We start from the raw sequence: 12,648 nt of genomic DNA on the forward strand, positions 1-12,648 counted from the left end.
TGGACTGTATAAGTAAAGGTCGTTAGAAAGTAAATAAACTACAGAAGTGAATAATACTTAAAAGGATATATAAGAATAAAATATCAATTTATATTAGTGAAGACTCAATTTATTTTAATGTCGAAGTTAAGAATAATTACAATGGAATATGTAACAATGTATCTTCAAATAGTTGCTGTAAGGATGATAATAAATGTTTAAAAAAAGTAATTGATTTTATTGGTAAAAAATTAAACATTATTAAGGTCTCATATCACGTAGGATATTTTCTTACCAACACTTAATCTTTATATTAATATCTTTTATCATGTGTAACAAAACTTTTTCACTTGTTATATACTTTTTATCGTATTAAATCTTAACTATATTATGGCCTTTTACATTATAAGTTTATCATTAACATAATTCATGATTTTGTTAATATTTTTAATATAGAACAAGACCTCAACCTAACTATGGTTAAAATAGAAGTCAATTACAATTTTAAATGAGAAATTTTCACAATACTTGTATCAAAACTTCTTACATTCATTATAAAATTTTATCTATTTGAAACTAAAATCAACTTCTCTTTATAATTTTAATGTTAAAATACTAATTTAGTATTTTAGTTTGTTTTTGTTTATTTAATATTAATATTTTTTAATAAGATTTTATTTTTTATTAATTTTGTTCAGTTTAGTTTTATTTTCTAATCTTATTTGTCACAAGTCAGTTTGGTTTTTTAAATTTAAAAAAAATATTCACGTGTTAAACTAGTAGTACCATGTTTTGGGGTCAATAACACATTAGTATTACGTGTTATATCCGTTATTTTTTTCAAGTTAGTCATAATTTTTTAAAAGTTAAGCAATTTTATCTTGAGACCAAATTAAAGTTTTTGATTAAAATAATATTTTGATTTCTCACATCTTATTATTATCAAATTTCTTTTATGTATTCTCTCAAAGTTTAACAACAAATACTACCGTATCAAAATCAAAACCCTATAAAACGTTAACTGGTTTATAATTTCTCGTCACGCTTTTTTTTTTTCTTAAAAAAAAAATTGAGTTAAAGGAGTAAGATTTTGATAAACAATGTGAACTATAAAGATTTGATACATACACATAATGATTGTTTTTTACTAAGTGTTATTTTAAATTTTGACTAAATGTTATTTTAACCATTTATATGTCTTGAGACTATAAATGGTGAGTAACTTTTAAAACCCAAAGTGGAATCCAAGAACTTGTGCCACAAAGTAATATATTTCGACTTCAGCCCCAATATTTAAAAAAAAATGAACAAATGTTTAATTGATGTATATTCTAAGTTTTAATCATCCAATATACTAGATAATTACTTTAATTAATAAGAATTAATTTGTATTTTTTTAATCTCTCATCATGATTAATAAGTATGAACTTTCAAGTATAAATTATTATATTTAAACCCATTTAGGTCTGCTTATAGTTTATTTTCACTATTTTTCGTAAACACAAAAGAAATAGAAATAACTTTGTCACAAAATATATATATATATATATATATATATATATATATATATATATATATATATATATATATATATATATATATATATATGTATATGAAGGTAATGATGACACTTTATTGGAGGAGAAAACTCTCTTAATAAAGCTATTATAATGGATAGAAACTAAAAGTAGGAAAAGTTAAAGGGGCATAAGAGGAAGTCATCAAGAAGTAATTTCTTCGTGAAAATTGACCCAACTTTCCAATGCTTTCTAACACTTTAAATTTTCATTCTTTTTCTTTCTTGACAAGCTTTTGTTTAAAATAATATTAAAATAAATTACTTCATGATAACTTGCAACAACAGCAACATGGTTAGTAATAATGATGATAGTGATTTCAAATATTAAACCAAAGAATGGATAGTGTATAAGATATGGTGAAAATTAAGTTAAATGATTTCAAATTTATATATTTATCATTCTCACTAATACAACAAAAGTATCTAATTTAGTATTGAAATTTTGTTGGATATTTTTTTCCATAAAAATAATAATTTTGAAGTTGTATTTAATATAACCTCATTTTCATATTTCACTAAGATATTTTTATATTTGAGGATGCTTTTCTAGATTACATTTTGTTATGATATTTATAGTCTTGTAAAAACACGTTTTAAAGAATTGATATGAACCTCTTCACCTATTATTATTCTTGAATGTTAAGAAAAGATTTCTCTAATTAGATCATTAGTATCATATTTTTTAAAAGGAGAAGAAGTTGAATTTGTATTATTTTCATTTATATATATAAAAAAATTATATTATAAAAGTAGCACAATTTTTCTTTTCAAAGAAAAATAATGTTTCAAAAAGAAATAATCAAAAACATTATCATAGTAATCTTTCCGTTAATCTTTTTTTCTCTATTTCACTTTTCATTAATTGTAGACTCACAACCCCATTAGAGACAGCACAGAGTGAGCCCACTACTAAAGCCTGTTATTTGTAGCTACTAATTTCAAAAGACATTTTCTTCTTTCACCTATTATTACTAAATACACCAATTTTAAAGAAAAAGACTAAAATACCCTCTCTCAAACTCAAAATGTACTTCCCAAAATAACATAACGAAAACCAATCACCAATAATAAGATCTTATAATCTATATGCTTACATATTAACATTATAACATATAATTTCTTTAAACTAACAAAATTATAACTGTAACATTTCTTAATAGGTACATTATACATATCCGTTTTATAGGTACATTAGTACTTTTACATTTCATAATTTTAAATATAGTAAATCTGAAAAGAATATTTTAGTCTTTTAAAATATTTCACTAATAAGTTATCTCATTTATCAGTTTAAACAAATTTTATTAATTGATGTTACTATGATAAGAGTGGAAATTAGAATCATGGGAAATTATCCAAAACCAAACTTTATTTGTCACAAATTTTGTTTTCAATTTTATGTTTTCTCTTTATTTTTATTACTGTGTCATTATCACACGATGCATTTTCTTTAAGTTGATTTCATTCTCACAGTTTGTTAAACATTTTATCTATGTTTATGATTTTTCTAGAATTCTGTTTTATGCAAATGTTTTGACGTGTTTATTTCCTTTCATTTTGAATCAACGCGTTAAGATAAAATATATACCATCTAATAAAAACAAATTAAAAGATAATAGCTAGAAATTAGAACTAAACAAAATAAAATAGTTTATAGAAGCTAATTCAAATTTTAAAAGAAGTATGATTGAGTTCAAATTATATATATATATTCACACATATGTATCATGATAAAATATTTATAAGGTCATTTTCCTCGTATTTATTGATTTAACATGTGATAAATTCTTTATAAATCCATCAACTATAGATTTTCAACTGATGGATTGGTACAATAGGTAAGTATCTACCGAAAGTTAGATCAAAATATATACAATTTAATACAAATGAAAAAATAAGTTGAAAATTCGAAAAAGTTTGTTTTGTATTCATATGACTTTTGAGAAAAAAATACGTATTTATTACCTTTAATATGATCTCATGATATGATCAATAACCTTTTAAAAATAGACTTCTACTATAAAATGTTAATAGTTATTCATAACTTCTCATGGTAACAAAGTCACACTAAGTTTAAAACTACCATATCATCTCACGAATAATTTTGGAAATATTGGGAAAATATCTTTTTCGAAACAAAAAAAAATTCAAGAAATTGATAAGACGAAAGGTAAAATGTATCTAATCGTGTACCACAATAAGAATAGTTATTATTAATACAATACTTATAAAGAGCAATTTTTTTTTTAAAAAAAGCTTGAATTTATAAATTTGTTGTTCCTAAACTTAAACAAAAGAAAACACGTTAATAATTTTATTAAATGATTAAAGAAGCTATTTTCACAAGGATCACGGGGATATAATGAAATTGAGATGAAAATATGTTTTGGACTATCTGTATTTAGGGAACTATTGTCCAATCTTATTCCATTTTATTAATATTGGGATACGATCACGTTTCTAAACACAGTAAAAAAAAATCGAATAAAATTGATATAATAATATCATTTATAATATTTTGGAATTCGTTAAACGCGTTTTTCAACCTATACAACATTCGTTCCGTTCAGTGTCCAAAAACAGTACTAAATTGAGACTTTTATATTTATCTTTTCGTACATTAATGTCCAATTTTGAGAACATAATTTGTAATGAAATGAGGTTTAATGGTCATCTTATCCATTTTAATACTTTATTCAATGGCTTATAATATATATATATATATATATATATATATATATATATATATATATATATATATATATATATATATATATATATATAATAACGAAACAGCGATTTGAAAATTTTAGAAATATTTATTAATTTTTAAATATGAATTTTGATATTATTATAATGAAGTTGCGAAGTAGGTGTGTAGACGATTGGAGTAACAGAGATATGGTATTGCTGAGAAATTGAAGAGAGAGGAAGTAGGAAAATGTGTAAAAGACTATGAATGTAAAATAGCAGTAATAAGAGGTAGAAAACATTGAAGACTTAGTTGATGGTATCTTAGTGTGGTGAAGTTAAGTGCATTAAAGGGAAGAAGAAAGCGTGGAGAAATGAAGGCAGAATCTAAGCTTAGTTGAAAATAGATTTGGAGGAAACGTGGTTATGGTGGTGGTGCCTCCTATCTGATAATTTTCTGAGAAGAGACAACTGTTCGAGAGAGAAGACACAAAAACCTTGAGAATATAGCATGGTCTGTGCCACGGGTGAGTTAACCAGGACCTGCAGTAGCTGGGAGCGATTCAGTTTCTCCAGATCCACGAATACTGCTGAGTTTTGGCGGAAGGAAGGCGAGGAAGAAGACGAATGGGAGGGCATCGACTGTAGCACGCGGAACTGCGCCTGAAGAAACCTCACGTACTTGTACGCTTCCTCCAGGAGCGTGCCTTGGTCCATTTTCTTGTCCCACGGCATCAGTTTCTGCAGGCACCGGGTTTTCTCGCTCAGCTTCTGTCTGCGTTGCCGAGCCAGGTTGCTCTGCGGGATCACCGGGGACTCCAAACGCTGCCGTTTCGGCTGGGGCTGCTCCGGGGAGCGGAGCTGCGGGAGGCGGAGAAAGGGGGTTGGATGGTATTGGGGGAAGAATTTGAAAGGTTGAGAGGGTTCGGTTTTAGGGACAAGGATTTTTGGAGGCTCTGCGGTTTGCGGGATTAGGGTTGGGTCGTCGGTTAGGGAAGCCAAGGTGGGGAAGCCATCCGCGAAAAGGGAAGGGTTGAGAGAGAGGAGTGACTGTAGACTGGTGCCGGAAAACATGGGGTCCAAGGAGGAGCCGTCGCCGGAATACATTATCTGCAGAGAGAATGAGAGTGGGAGAAGTGAGAATAAGGAAAATGGGGATATATAATGGTATATATATGTATATATATAATAGGTTGGTGATGGTGAGAGAGAAGAGAAGAAAGGAGTTAATTATGGATAATTAATGTAGCCATAAACAATACTGTATAGTATTCAATAATAATTAGAGATTTAATTAGAATGGTGAATGATTTGGATTCTTTTTTCTTTCCAGTTGAAATAAAAAAAACTAATCCATGTATTATCTCAATAAATTTGACAGTCATATTTTAATTTTTTATTAATTTTAATTGGTTTTTATTTCATTTGTTAGATTGAAGAATAAAGCTTATGAATTGGTAGGGTTTATTAGTGAGGGAGTCGTAACGTTACACAAAACCTATGGTGACCTCGTAGAAAGGATATGGATGAATTAATTTTAGATTTTATTAAATATTAAGATTTATTAACGTTAAACAAATCCTGTTTTTTATTTTTAAGAACATATAAAAAAAAAAGCATAGGTTAGGTATATTATGAGGCAAAAAGAATATTTAAATTAATATCATTACCTGAGAGAAAGTGAGAAAAATGAGAATGAGAATAGAAGTAACAGGTGGAATGAGAAGAATGGGTGCGTGCAGGTATGACAGTATATGTGTACGTTGGTTGGTTTGTTTGTTTGTTTGTTTATTTTGTCTGCGTCTGATACAATTTTGGGCTTCTTGTCGTTCTTTTTCCTCTTATTATTCTGACACTGTTGTTGTCGTCAACTTTTCCTTTTTCTTGTAATTTAGTTATGGTTTGAGGCATGGCTTGCATCGCAACCGTTGCATGTCATCACCATCAGACGGCTGGGATGCTTCATTCTGAAAAGGTAATGTTTCGTGTTCTTTCATCTTCCATGGTAATTATAAGGGAATCAGTGAACCAAGTTGTTCCACATTATTCACACGTTCTTCCAGTGGCATTTTGTTACAATGAAACACTATGCTCAATCATTATTATATGCACCAAACGTGGTTTTACATTTAAAAAAGAAAAAAAAAGAAGGTATCTCAAAATTATGATTTGCTTATAAATAATGGTGATCCGTGTTATGCTTCTGAAAATTAATATGACAAAAGTATATATGGTTTAATTTAGTTTTACTTATTCGCCCAGTATGATTTAGATAAAAATAGTTTTTTCTTTATATAAAAGGTTTAATCCTTTTCGACATCCCTATTTGTGTAGGAATGTCTCAGATAGGTCCTCGTTTTGTAAAGTGTATCAAAATGGTCGTTAATTTTGAAAATTGAGATCAATTGAGTCCTTCCCGTTAAGTTGGCTGGACGGCGTTAAAAAAATTGATGAGTGGAATGCTGAGGTGTCCTTTAATTACGAGGTGGCATGGCATCAAAAGAGTCTTGTTGACCAGCTTTGACTGATTCATAACGTGACCAGTGAAGACCTGCCACATGTCAACCCCTTTCCCACCCAAAATTAGGGTTTCAGATAGGGGAAAGGAGGAAACCCAGAAACCCTAGCCGTCAGCCACCTTGAAGCCACCACCGTCAACCTTCAAATCGCCGCTATCCACCATCGCAGAAACGTGATTCGATCTCCTTCCTCGCAAGCTTCGCCGCAACCTCCCCCAAACCAGAGATGCAAGCCTCTCCGAATCACGCCTTTTTTTTCGCATCTCGCAGCTGCTTCGCCAAACCTTAGCGCCACAAAACCGCCGTGAAGACGCTGCCATGATCGCAACCACTAACCTTCATCACCCTTGCACCTGTCAGAGAAAACACGCAGAAAACCCAATCATAGAGAAAATCAAATTTCACAAGGAGAAGCCCTTTCCCATGGTGGCACTGTTTGAAGGTTGACGGTGGTCCGGGGTTGTGCGGCGGTCAGGCAAGGGCTCGCGTGAAGGAGATGGTGGCGAATGAATTGGGATTCTGGCTTGGAGTTTGATTTCGGCGTTTAGGGTTCGAAGGATTTTTCAGATCAGATTGGGTTTTTGGATATGCAGGTCTGACATGATGATTGGGAAAATGAATGGTGGCACGGTGATGATGACTTGTGGCTGGCGGTGCGGTGGCACGATGTTGTTTGCAGTGGTGCTGTGGCGAAGATGATGGTGGTTCGAGATTGTCGAACTCGCGAAGAGAGACGCGATGAGGATCGCGATTCTGGGTGGCTGTTCTCGCGGTTTTGATGGAGGCTGGTGGCACTGTTTGAAGGTTGACGGTGGTCCGGGGTTGTGCGGCGGTGATGTTGCCGACGACACTAGGGAGAAGATGGTAAGGAGACGCCAGGTCATAAAAATTTAATTTTTTTAAATATAAAAACTCACCATTAAGCCAGGTCAACAACAACACTGTGCCACGTCAGTCATCTCAATAACCACGCATCAATTTCTTTAACGCCATCCAGCCAACTTAACGGAAAGATCTGAATTGATCTCAATTTTCAAAATTAAGGACCATTTTGATACACTTTAGAAAACGAGGACCTATATGAGACAATCCTACACAAATAAGGATGTCGAAAAGGATTAAACTTATATAAAAAAGTAATATTTTTCTTTTTCATTATCCAAAAATCAAGTGAAACGACAAATGTTAAGAGAATGTGGCAACAATAAAGACGACCAAAGCAACAATACCATTGATCGAATGTTACAAAAGCATCAAAAGTTTAGGTGTAAAATTGTCATTTTCCAAAGGAAGCATCGATTTTAATAAGAACTCAGATATTATTTAACAATATATTACATCTTAATTCAACGTGTCATAACTTAATCAACCATAATTGTTTTATTTTAACATTCACCTTTGTTTATAAAAACTCAAAAATTTATTAACAGCATAAAAGTGATGCCTCAATCGTTTACACTTGTTTCACATAAAAAAAAACTTGGTATTTTTACGTGAATATCATTATTTGAGCACCATATTTAAATTTATAAAAATAGATGAACTATTTTGAGAAGACTTAGTACATACCCATGTATATATAACTTAATTGTTATTAACCAAAACAAATTGGTAATAGAAAACTTTAAAGAAGGGATTAAATAGAGGCTATACTTTATTTTGGAAGATACTTAACGATAATTCCTAATTCTTAGGTTAGATCTAATTCATTAATGAAAACTTTGATTACAAATAACTATAACTATTTAATTATATTTTTGCAATTTTTTTAAAATTTTTTCATAGATTGAGAACATGACTATTCTTTATTGTCATTTTTTGTTTCAATCATAAAGCAAATATTGAAAAAGAGTTTATTCTCAATGAAAGTATATACAAAAGAATTGATGCAAAAGTGTGCTAATTATTCTTTCAAAATAGAGACTACTAACCTTGTTCTATATTTATCAACTTATTTGTATTCATTCAATTTGGTTTTATAAATTCATTTGACTTCTATTGTCTTTGTTCTAACTTATAGATCCATTAGTTTTGAGGTTTGATTTTTCTCAATTGATTGAATTTCAATGTTCATAGTTTTCCTCCATTTTGCATGTTGAACAACTTCTTCAAATAGAATCGGGTCATCACTAGTGACATTCTAGACCATGTACGCTACTCCCTCTTCTTCTTCTTCTTCTTCACTCAAGCCTACACCATTGACACAATCTCTCATCCAAGTTGGTTTTCGTCTCTCTCTCCTTTGAACTTCATTTATTTCACCATCACTTTCAAGCTTCATGTCTTCCTCTAGTTCATTTCTAGCATTGTCATCAGTATATTGTTGCTCGCTATAGAGTTCATCATCACCCCATATCAAATCAAGTTCAATATGCTTTTGTAATTGGTGCTCCAATTCCAACTCTTTTCTTCTTAAAAAAGACAACTTTGGTAATCACAATTCTCTTGGTTTTAGGATCAAATAGGCGATAACCTTTGGATTCACTGCTAACACCGAGCAAAATGTAAGGAAAACTCTTATCATTAAGTTTACCTCATGTGGCATCTGATATATGTACATGAGCTAAGCATCCCTAGACTCGAAGGAGTTTGATAGAGGGTTTGATTCCACTCCAAGCTTATTGTGGTGTGATATTCTTCATAGCATGTGTAAGACAACGATTCAGTAGATAAAAAGCCAAATTCACTACTTCAGGCCAAAAGGATTTAGGAACTCCTTTTACTAAAAGCATACATCTTACCATGTTCATAACAATCATGTTTTTACGTTTAGCGACTCTGTTTTGATGTGACATGTAGCTTGTGGTAAGTTGTCGTTTTATACCATTTCATCACAAAATGATTTGAAAGCTAGAGAATTAAACTCTCCTCCTCTATCTGTTAAGAGACATTTGATGAACTCTCTAGCTTCCTTTTCCACCACATTCTTGTATGGCTTGAAACACTCCAAAGCAAAAGAATTAATAAGTTTTTGTGTCATATCAGAAAAATAATGTCATTAAAGGTTAATATGATACTCCTATGCCAACAACAACCATGCGAGAGTCACTGTCACATTTAACAAAAATGTTTAGCCTTAAATACCAAATCAACGAAATCATTTTTACCACCTCACATGTGATTACAACATCTAGAATTCAAAAACCATGACTTTTTGTTGACAGTAGACATCAAGAGTTAACTTTCATGTGTCATCAAGTTTTGCATAATTTGCCTCTTTGTTCCATTGAGGACATTTATATTGAAAGTGACTCAAGTAGTGACACTTGAAACATTCCACATTTTTCTTAGAGAAAGATTGTCTTCCTCTACCACATCCATGACCACAGTTAAACTTTTTACCCCTTCTGCGACCTCTTCCTCAACTGCTTTCTAATGTTAATACTAACTCATCATCTTGGTTAACTCGTTTGAATTTTCGCTCATGAACCGCCAAGGAGCTTTGAAATTCGTCCATGGACATGTCTCTATGTCCTAATATTCTTCAATTGAAACAACCACATAAGTGAAACGTGTTGTTAAGGTGCGAAGTATTTTTTCAACCACCTTGGAGTCTGACATATTTTCTCCATTATTATGCTTCTTGTTGGCCACTACCATCACATGTGCAAAGTATTATGTGATGGTCTTTGTATCATTCATATGAAGCACCTCAAAATCTCACCTCAATGCGTTAAGCATAGATTTCTTTACTCATGCATTTCCTTCATATTTACATTTTAGGGAATCCCACATAATTTTGGGGGTACTCCTATCCAGAATCTGCTTAAAAAACAGTTCGCTCAATGACCCAGAAAAAATAATGTTTTACCTTGTGATCTTCGAGTCTGGATTTCTTCAATTGTGCATAAGTCAAAACAATGTCCTCTTTGGCTCTCTACACCAATTTTGACCAAGCTCCAAAATCCCTTGGCACAAACCAGATTCTCCATTAATTCGCTCCAATGGTCATAGTGCTAACCATCAAAGTAAAGGATCTTGGTGGATAACTTTTCACTTTGCATTTTCAAAACTTTTTGAATCTCACAAGCTCTGCAACTTTGTGTATGAGGCCCCTTAGAGCTCTTATAACATTTCATTTTGAAAGTGTATATGAAAGAATTGATGCAAAACTGTGTTAATTATTGCTTCAAAACAGAGGCTATTATAGCCAAACACAATACAAAACGGTCACTTACGTAATAATAAACTAATTCTAAAAATAGGATTATCCCTATTGACCATGACTTATTCAAAAAACAAAATCAAACAATAAAAAACCGTTTCACTAAAGGAGATTATGGTTGAAGTATCTTCTCGGAGAGGGATAAATTCATAGAGCAAAGAATACAAAAGTTTAATACAGTTTCATCAAGAACAAATTACACATAAAGCTAATGAACAATAGTTGTAGACATTCATGAAGTTGGAAATATAGAAACAATATAAATATATTTGGCAGTTCAATTACATTGATTGCACTCTTCATTTAGTTCATTGGCAATTGATTCCTTGAAAAACTTTTTAGAACTCGGTTACCAATAACAACTCAATTACTATTTAACAATATAGGATTTCTAACAATAATATCTTAAATGACTCCCGACTACTCTTAACTAAGACAAATTTGTAATGACTCATACACTGTTTCAAGCTAATGTGAGATCTTTAACGTACTATGAGGAAACATTTAAAGGATGATATTAGATATTTGAGGAATGAACTTTGGTTCCTCTTTGTCTCAAATGAAACCAAATCGAAGTTGTGTGTGCATTTATTACAACTATTATTTATCTGTGACATTCAATCATTTGATTCTACTTGGTTTGTTGTTATAAAGTGAAGCGATTCGTCAGCTGATGCGCCGCAACGTCCAGACAAACTGCGAACGTGAATGTCAGATAATGTTCATAATTCTCTAAGCTAAGTTTAAGATCAAATACTACTCACTCATAATGAACCTGACCATATTATCGAAGAGCAAAAGGTATTTATTAGTTTGGACTAACATAGCAACTAATGGTTCTAGTTTTTGGCAAATGGATGTTAATTATGATGAAGATGAAATCGATAAAGGAGACTCAGATGCCTTCATCCTCGTGGATCGCTGCTTTTTTTAAGACTCATTTGGTGCCGATACTCACTCCACAAAGAATTCACCATGAAAACACCTTCAGAAACGAGTTTCAATGTCCCTCGGGAGTCTGTCACTCTCTGGTCTAATCTAGTACACCTCCCTCCTTTCTTCTAGACTCTGTTTCGTAGAGGATTAAAGGAAATGAAAGCAAGAGATTATATAATGGTTCATATGAAATGTTTGGAAATTTTCAAAAAAATTTAGAAAAAACAACCATTTAGAAATCCTCCTGAATAGTGACATAATTTATCATACTACAAAACAATCCTCACCCCCCCCCCCCCCCCCCCCCCCCTGTTTCTTCTTATTAATCACCTTCTCCCCATGTCTTTTAAAATAATAAATTAAAAAAAATCTCTTTAAATAAACAAACTACATTTCTACTTTATTTTTATTATTATTTTTATCATCATTTAAGTGTTAAAGTTATAAACCAAAGATTTTCAAGAAAACCATCGAACTTTTTAAGGAAAACACTGAGAAACGAATATTTTTCTCATTAAAATAAGCGTAGGTTACATTCTAAAGTAAGTTTATATACAAATACAGCTTAACTAGCTCTAATGAAAGTCTATGCCAGAAAATTAATATTTTGATAAATAATTAGACTCCTGAACGAATTAAAAAGGTAACTATATTTTAACACCAAAACTTAATTGTAGTTCAGTCTCCTACCATATCACATATCCTCCATCACTTCTCATCCAAAAACGGACACCATGTTAAAAATTAGCAGGTAATAAGGAAATATACTGGTAAAAAAG

Source organism: Vigna angularis, chromosome 11 (assembly GCF_016808095.1).
Source record: "Vigna angularis cultivar LongXiaoDou No.4 chromosome 11, ASM1680809v1, whole genome shotgun sequence".
Taxonomy (NCBI): domain Eukaryota; kingdom Viridiplantae; phylum Streptophyta; class Magnoliopsida; order Fabales; family Fabaceae; genus Vigna; species Vigna angularis.